The sequence below is a fragment of the Lycium barbarum genome, chromosome 10 (assembly GCF_019175385.1).
Source record: "Lycium barbarum isolate Lr01 chromosome 10, ASM1917538v2, whole genome shotgun sequence".
NCBI classification, from domain to species: domain Eukaryota; kingdom Viridiplantae; phylum Streptophyta; class Magnoliopsida; order Solanales; family Solanaceae; genus Lycium; species Lycium barbarum.
This window is the reverse complement of record NC_083346.1, coordinates 23,837,740-23,847,081: the sequence shown is the minus strand read 5'-3', so window position 1 is coordinate 23,847,081 and position 9,342 is coordinate 23,837,740. Positions and strand designations below refer to the sequence as shown.

General features: G+C 30.8%; 1 non-coding gene across 1 annotated transcript; it reads right to left on the bottom strand.

Annotated features, from left to right (window-relative positions):
- Positions 1–8,385: 8,385 nt before the first annotated feature.
- On the bottom strand, positions 8,386–8,459 carry TRNAI-UAU (transfer RNA isoleucine (anticodon UAU)). The gene has a single exon. It is a non-coding gene; the product is annotated as a tRNA-Ile (tRNA).
- Between the last annotated feature and the right edge of the window lie 883 nt (positions 8,460–9,342).

Genomic DNA, 9,342 nt, shown 5'->3' with positions numbered 1-9,342 from the left:
GAAGTTTATATCTCATGGACGTAAATGTCAATCAAATGAGCAATTACGGAGACAATTGTTTGTGATGGTTTTTACCTTCACTTGCGTCCAACCAATTAACAGGACGACAATTATGGAGAATGGATGGTGATAGCGATATAAAAAGAATGGTGACAGTCAGGGGCGGATTCGGAATTTTAAGTTTATGGGTTTCCAATAAAAGGTATTTGGAAATAAAATCGAGTTTTTAAGTAAAAAAGATGCAAGGGAATTCAATCATGCATCCACTGGCGCAAATAAGCTTCAGCTAGGTCTTTTCTTGCCACTGAACGAGTCTTCCATCTTATTATTGGGTTCTTATCTAAGAGTGGTTATACATTTAATAGAGTTTTCAATATAATTATAGGATCTAGGGAAAATGTACTGGATTCTCGAGAACCCCCACGGGCTACTGTAGATCCGCCCAGCGGATACTCCAAATCATTCCTCTTCGGACATAAGGTACTTTATTTTTAAAACCATTTTAATACTTAATTATGGAGGGATATACTACATATGCTATTTCTTTCATGTACTAATTAATTGTAGTCTATGTTCCCACCTTATAAGAGGTTAGCTTGGTTATGTTTTGAAACTATTTACTTTTTGGATGCTAAATGCATAAAGATTAACTTCCCTTACAAAAGTTTTTAGTTGACTTCCTACTTTGTTGTAGTGTGTCGTTTGCTATCTTCTAGATTTTGAATCTATTGGTTTACTACGAATTAATCAAGTATCTATGCCAAACTTGATCAGTAACGATAGATATGTTTTGTGACAAATTTATAAAAACTGTTGGTTACTCTTTAATGTGTGTCGTGCAGAGATTTTATTAATTAGTTAATAAAATAAGGTTTAAATTAAATATAGAAAAATCCTAATTCTATATCTTGAAAAACATATTCTTATAATTTCATCAATATATATAATTGATTTTTGTAAGCATGTGCCTAGAAAATTTTACCATCTCTTTTATCTCAACAATATTTCTGACAAATTTATTCTAAATTCATGAATATCTTTATACTCCCAAAGTTCTTTTTTCATAAAAAGAGACATTAATTATAGATATAATTTGTTACAAGCTTGCTAATGTTTTCTATAATATTACTTGTGCTTCTTACAACCGCGCGAAGCGCAGATGAGTATACTAGTTATATGTATTAACTAAAGAAATGTTCCTTGGCAATAAAGCCCAGTAACCGCCTAATTGAGTCAAGCCCACGTTGCGGAGCAGTAACCAAATCTTTATGATACGTAAATGTGCAATGTTGAAAAACTGAAAAATGAATAACTATCTCCTTTAATTCTCCTAATAACACCTTAATATACCCTTCCACCTTAATATACTCTTCCTACGTGCCGCTCCCTTTCATGACTTTTTTTGCTCTTTTTTGTCTTCTCATTTTTCTGGTAACGGGATCCCTTTATCCCTCCAAGATACTTGACACTACAAAGAATTAGAAGCATGATGAGTTCTGGATTTTCTTTTCTTCGAAACCAACCACAATATGAGTAAAAATGCTTGCTGTTAGTGTATGGAAAACAATGCCTTTTTACTTTCTTTTATTTATTTGATCCAAGTAAGTTATAGGGCTTTTATTTGCTCTCCTTTATTTCATTATTTATTTTGAATTTTAAGAATAATTAATATTAGAAGGGATGCAGATCATTCCCGTCTGCTGCTTAATTTGTGAGAAGGTAAATTTTGTACCAAAATATTTTTTCTGTTTTTTCCTAAAAATCTATGATTCTGCAGTGTCTTTTAACTGATGTATAACATAGTCCAATAAATTCAAGGGTTTTGTACAAATTCAGATGAAAGAACTTCTTCATTGTTCCTCCGGTAAAAACTTTCTTTCTTTCCAGTGTTTTTTCGGGTTAAATCATCCAATTTTTGTTTATTTGTATTTGTAATTAACTTACATGATAACCTATTAACCTGCAGTTGGAGTACTTGGAAGTTGAAATAAAGGGGAATCAAAGACCAGTGGAAAAAAAAAGTTGAATTCATTAGCTACCCAGCTTATTTATGGACTGAGAAAAAAGTAATCAAAGTATATTGCTCTTGCAATGTTCATAAAAGCAAACGATCAAGAACGAACATTTTCGATGTTACTATAAGTGCACATAAAAATAAGTTTTCTCCTTCTCCTTTTTTGAACCTTTTGCTTCTCCGGTACTTAGACGGTTTTTTATTTTTTATTTTGATTTTGATGAGTTAATTATGTTTTTCAAATTATAGGATGAGTGTTTGGAATAGAAGAAGCAAAGGATATTTTGCAAAGAATTAGGAGAAGAAAAGACAGCAAAGAAAAACCATAACTTGCGACGTCACTTCATTTTCTCCCTTCTTTTCTTTTCCTATTTTTAATTTCTACCCTTATCATTTTATTTTTTTTTTGTTTAATGGAATGCAATTTGTTAAAGTTCATAAGTTTACTACTGTCTAATCTAATACATTTCTAATAAATATTATTAATAATGAAAGGTGAGATGAGTTACATAAGACCAAAGGTCTTCAATGAATATTTACTTTTTTTTGGTTTACACTAATAAATATTATTAATGAACATATTTAAATAACAATATGAGAGGAGTTACATAAGACCAAAGGTTGTCTTCAATAAATATTAGTTTTATGATAATTAAAGGAGTATTAATTATCAATATATATATTACCTATATGTATTATGAAGAGGATTGCTCCTCGATTACTATGTTGCTATAAAGCTATAAACTTAGTGATGCTTTAATTTGGATTTGTTTTTTTATTTTAGATTTTCATATGTATTTTGTTATACAATCGAGTTTTGATTTTCGTGGTATGTATATCTTACAATACATATTTGTTTATTTTTTGTACTATGAATTGTTTTATATATTAACCGGGCGAAGCGCGGGTAAATTAACTAGTTTAGTAGAACAACGACGTACAACAATATTTTACTTAAATTTTATATTTATTATTTTTTAAATAAAAACAAGTTTTATATATTAAGATGCTAAGAAAACAAACAGTCTTAATTAATTAGTATTCAGATGTTAATACAACATCTTAATATTTAGATGTGCATTCAGATTCATACATTTAAATCTTACACATTTTAATATTCAGACGTGCACTCAAATTTAGACGTCTTTATCTTAATGAAAACAAATGAGGCCTAAGTATCCTATCACTCTTCAAATTAACTTTTGTAAGATGATTTTTTTAATCAAAATCTGTTTTGCATTTACAACTAAAATAAGAGTATACTAGTGTCTAACCCGAAACTTATTTTCTTCTTATAAATTTAGAACTTTAGGTAAAAAACCTCAAGTCCGCAACTGGCCACTTGAACACATTGATAATCCCATAAAAACATTAAATCGGAAATGAAAAAATAAATCCAAGAAAGCTAAAAAGAAATCCACCTCGTCGGTTGGTTTAAAGTGAATTATATTCTCTATTAAGAAACAATTTTATAGTGATCAACCAATTATTTTGGAACAAATGCAAACTTAATGGAACAACGACAACTATATTAAATACCACAAGTCCACAACTGGCCAGTTAAACACATTGATAATCCAACAAAAAACTTTAAATTGGAAATGAACCAAGAAAGCTAACATGAAAAAAGAAATCCACCTCAACTACTGGTTTAAAGTGAATTATATTCTTTATTGAGAAAAACACTTTGAAGTGATCAACCAATTATTTTGGGACAAATGCAACTTACTAGAAATTAATTAGTATAACAAACGGTCTTAATTAATTAGTAGTCAAATCTTAATACAATATCTGAATATTCAGATGTGTATTCATATTCATACAATTAAATCTTAATACACATCTTAATATTCAGATGTGCATTCAGATCCACACATCTTAATCTTAATAAAAACAAATGAGGCTTAAATATACTACTACTCATCAAATTACTTTAATCTTAATAAAAATAAATGAGGCTTAAATATACTATTACTCATCAAATTACTTTTGTAAAATGATTTTTTTTTTTTTTTGTTAAAATCTACTTTGCATTTACAACTGAAATAAGAGTATAGTGTCTACACGAAATTTATTTCATTCTTATAGCTTTGAAAGTTTAGGTAAAATTCCACAAGTCTGCAACTGGCCACTTGAACACATTGATAATCCAACAAAAACACATTAAATTGGAAATGAAAAAATAAATCCAAGAAAATTAAAAAGAAATCCACCTCGTCTTCTGATTTAAAGTGAATTAATATTATTTATTTAAAAAAGTTTTGCACTGATCAATCAATTACTTTGGAACAAATGCAACTTAGCAGAACAACAACATACTCAGTGTAATCCTACAAGTGGGGTCTGGAAATGGTAAGATGTACGGAGACCTTATCTTTATCTTTGTGGGGTAGAGGAGTCCGGAACTTTTTTAACCCAAAAAAAAAAAAAATGGAACCAAACTAACCCATTAAAAAAAAAAAAAAAAAAAAAAAGACCAAAGTAGGCTTATTCTGTGCGTGAAAGGACCAAACTGTAACTTTTTGAGTTTAGTCCTCTGTGCGTGAAACAGGGTGCCCTTTTTTTCTTTTTTTTTTAAGCTATCAAAATCACGTTTTTTTCATACTTTAGGCAAAGATTAGTCATGTTTCAAAACCCCGAAATATCAATACGTTATATAGAACTTAATATATTTTTTTTGCGTACAATAACGTTGGCTCATTACATCAAATATACCTAAACATTTGGATCGTTGTTTTAGGGGTTGTAAAGTATCCCGAAGTAAGTTTTGTTCGCTTGGAAACTTGTCGTCTTTAGATCTAAGTGTCATATTTTATAGGGTTTTGATTTAAGTGTTTTGAAATAAATAAAAATATTATATTAAAAAATAACTCATCCAATACGAGAGGTTCAACCAAGGTATAATATATCTCATTCAATGCTCCCACCAAGGTTTGATCCCATGTTGTTGGCATATAAAAGAAGTAAGGAAAAAAAGAGGCTAAACCACTAAGCCAAATTGGTGAACACAACAAAATAGACACTTTTTACTTTTTATAATGTTCACTAATGCTATCTAACTCGTTTTCATAAATTGAATTCGAAGCTCGAAATTGACATTCAGAACATCATTACCACAGGATTAGCATCTCGAAATAGATTTTTTATCATTAGACTTTTACTAGAGAAGAATGAAATTTTTGCACAAATTTGGGGCAAAATTCAAATTGAATGGGATAACAGGCCTTTTTTGGAAAATCGGCTCGGCCAAACCGCCTTGCGGCAGCTTGTCCGCATAGATCTCAAAAAAATACCCTGAATAAAAAAAAAATCGCGTAAATTGGACATCCGAGCGCAAAGTTATGACCATTTAAAGTTTCAATAATTTACAACTAGTTTTCTACCTATGCTCCTGTCCTTATTTTTTATTTACGTGAGTGAAGAGGCATATGTATACTTGATGTAATTAGCCGATATTATTGTACGCTAAAAAAAATATTAAGTTCTATATAAAATATTTATATTCCGATGTTTTGAAACGTGACTAATCTTCGATCAAAGTATAAAAACAAAAACTTAAAAATAACAAGTTTCCAAACGTACTTCGAGGCACTTTACAACCCCTAAAGCGACGATCCAAACATATATGTATACTTGATGTAATGAGCCGACATTATTTTACGCTAAAAAAAATATTAAGTTTTATATAAAATATTTATATTCTGGTGTTTTGAAACGTAACTAATCTTCGGTCAAAGTACGGAAAAAAGCTTAATTTTGAGTTTGATTTTCAAAGAACAAAGATGACAAGTTTTCAAGCGAACAAAACTTACTTCGGGGCACTTTACAACCCCTAAAACGACGATCTAAACGTTTAGGTATACTTGATGTAATGAGCTGACATTATTGTACGCAAAAAAATATATTAAGTTCTATATAACATATTGATATTTTGGGGTTTTGAAACATGACTAATTTTTCCCAAAGTATGGAAAAAACGTGATTTTGATAGCTTAAAAAAAGAAAAGGAAAAAAAGGCACCCATTTCACGCACAGAATCTGTGCGGAAGCCTACTTTGGTTTTTTTTTTTAATGGATTAGTTTGGTTCCAATTTTTTATTTTTTTTTGGGTTAAAAAAGTTCCAGACCCTGGGATAGAGAGGTTGTTTGCGGTACCCTTGGCTAACTTAGTAAATCAACGACAATTATATTTTAGGTAAAATACCACAAGTCTGCAACCAGTCACTTGAACACACAGATAATCCAATAAAAAAACACTAAAATTGGGAATGAAAAAATAAATCCAAGAAAGCTAAAAAGAAATCCACCTCGTCTTATGAACTATATTCTTTATTTAAGAAAAATAAATTCTGAAACATGACTAATCTTTGCCCAAAGTATGGAAAAAACGTGATTTTGATAGCTTAAAAAAAGAAAAGAAAAAAAAAAGGCACCCATTTCACGCACAGATTCTGTGCGTGAAACCTACTTTGGTTCCTTTTTTTTTTTAATGGATTAGTTTGATTCTAATTTTTTTTTTTTTTTGGGTTGAAAAAGTTTCGGACCCTGGGATAGAGAGGTTGTTTGCGGTACCCTTGGCCAACTTAGTAAATCAACGACAACTATGTTTTAGGTAAAATACCACAAGTCTGCAACTGGCCACTTGAACACACAGATAATCCAATAAAAAATCACTAAAATTGGAAATGAAAAAACAAATCGAAGAAAGCTAAAAAGAAATCCACCTCGTCTTATGAACTATATTCTTTATTTAAGAAAAAAGTTTTCTGAAGTGATTAACCAATTATTTCCGGACAAATTCCCACTTAGAGAGAACACAACAACGCAATCATATTTTGAATTTGGTCCCCTAATTGGTCCCGGCGGGGCTCGAACCTTCCAGACCCTGGGATAGAGAGGTTGTTTGCGGTACCCTTGGCTAACTTAGTAAATCAACGACAATTATATTTTAGGTAAAATACCACAAGTCTGCAACCAGTCACTTGAACACACAGATAATCCAATAAAAAAACACTAAAATTGGGAATGAAAAAATAAATCCAAGAAAGCTAAAAAGAAATCCACCTCGTCTTATGAACTATATTCTTTATTTAAGAAAAATAAATTCTGAAACATGACTAATCTTTGCCCAAAGTATGGAAAAAACGTGATTTTGATAGCTTAAAAAAAGAAAAGAAAAAAAAAGGCACCCATTTCACGCACAGATTCTGTGCGTGAAACCTACTTTGGTTCCTTTTTTTTTTTAATGGATTAGTTTGATTCTAATTTTTTTTTTTTTTTTGGGTTGAAAAAGTTTCGGACCCTGGGATAGAGAGGTTGTTTGCGGTACCCTTGGCCAACTTAGTAAATCAACGACAACTATGTTTTAGATAAAATACCACAAGTCTGCAACTGGCCACTTGAACACACAGATAATCCAATAAAAAATCACTAAAATTGGAAATGAAAAAACAAATCGAAGAAAGCTAAAAAGAAATCCACCTCGTCTTATGAACTATATTCTTTATTTAAGAAAAAAGTTTTCTGAAGTGATTAACCAATTATTTCCGGACAAATTCCCACTTAGAGAGAACACAACAACGCAATCATATTTTGAATTTGGTCCCCTAATTGGTCCCGGCGGGGCTCGAACCTTCCAGACCCTGGGATAGAGAGGTTGTTTGCGGTACCCTTGGCTAACTTAGTAAATCAACGACAATTATATTTTAGGTAAAATACCACAAGTCTGCAACCAGTCACTTGAACACACAGATAATCCAATAAAAAAACACTAAAATTGGGAATGAAAAAATAAATCCAAGAAAGCTAAAAAGAAATCCACCTCGTCTTATGAACTATATTCTTTATTTAAGAAAAATAAATTCTGAAACATGACTAATCTTTGCCCAAAGTATGGAAAAAACGTGATTTTGATAGCTTAAAAAAAGAAAAGAAAAAAAAAGGCACCCATTTCACGCACAGATTCTGTGCGTGAAACCTACTTTGGTTCCTTTTTTTTTTTAATGGATTAGTTTGATTCTAATTTTTTTTTTTTTTTGGGTTGAAAAAGTTTCGGACCCTGGGATAGAGAGGTTGTTTGCGGTACCCTTGGCCAACTTAGTAAATCAACGACAACTATGTTTTAGGTAAAATACCACAAGTCTGCAACTGGCCACTTGAACACACAGATAATCCAATAAAAAATCACTAAAATTGGAAATGAAAAAACAAATCGAAGAAAGCTAAAAAGAAATCCACCTCGTCTTATGAACTATATTCTTTATTTAAGAAAAAAGTTTTCTGAAGTGATTATAACCAATTATTTCCGGACAAATTCCCACTTAGAGAGAACACACAACAACGCAATCATATTTTGAATTTGGTCCCCTAATTGGTCCCGGCGGGGCTCGAACCCGCGACCTTCGGCTCATAAGACCAACGCTCTAACCAACTGAGCTACGGGACCTTACCTCAACTGTGGTACTCTAAAAGAACTAACATTTAAATCTTCTAATATTTTACATTATTTTCACTACCATGCCCCCTTAAACAGATTACTCCATTTCAGTTGGAGAGAACTATAATATTACAAAGTTTTAATGAACAAGATTGACAATTTAAAAATGTTATTTGAAATCTTATCTTACAATTTAAATTAATGTTTAGAATCTTATTCCAGTTGAAACTCCTTTATGATTTTTAAGCTTTCAATTCTAATTAAAAAACAAACATGCATAGGTTACAAAACTTGAACTTTCCGTCCCGCAAAGTATTGCACCAAAAGAAAATACAAACTAACCAGGCTAAATTAAATGTGTTGCCTATTAATACTGTCTAAAGATTACCATTTACATTTCAAAAGCTTATCACTTGGACAAATCACATTGCAAACTACACATCTTTTATATATACAGTAATTATAGATATAAAAGCAAAGATAAAAGAAGAGTTATTGTCACAAAGTGATACTTATTTGGCAATTACAATAAGTGAAAATTTAGCGATTCTTTGATGAAGCCATATGCCCATATATTCATCTTGTCCACTTATAATTAACGACTAGTGTTACATTTTTTTTTTATTTTTTTTTGATAAGTGTTAAATAGTACACATTTGAATAAAGATTTAAATTTTGGCCTACGTACGTTGGCCACTAAAATTTGGTTTAATAAATAACTTAAATCAGCTAAATCCAAATTGGATATTGGGAAGTTAGTATTATAACTCTCCGTTACTTTTTAACTTTTCAGGGTGATGGAACGTAAGAAATCTCTATTTTAAACTCTCTCAAGAATATGTAGAATAATGTATCCATCAAAGTTGTTCCGTAAGGTTAAGGAAAGAGATAG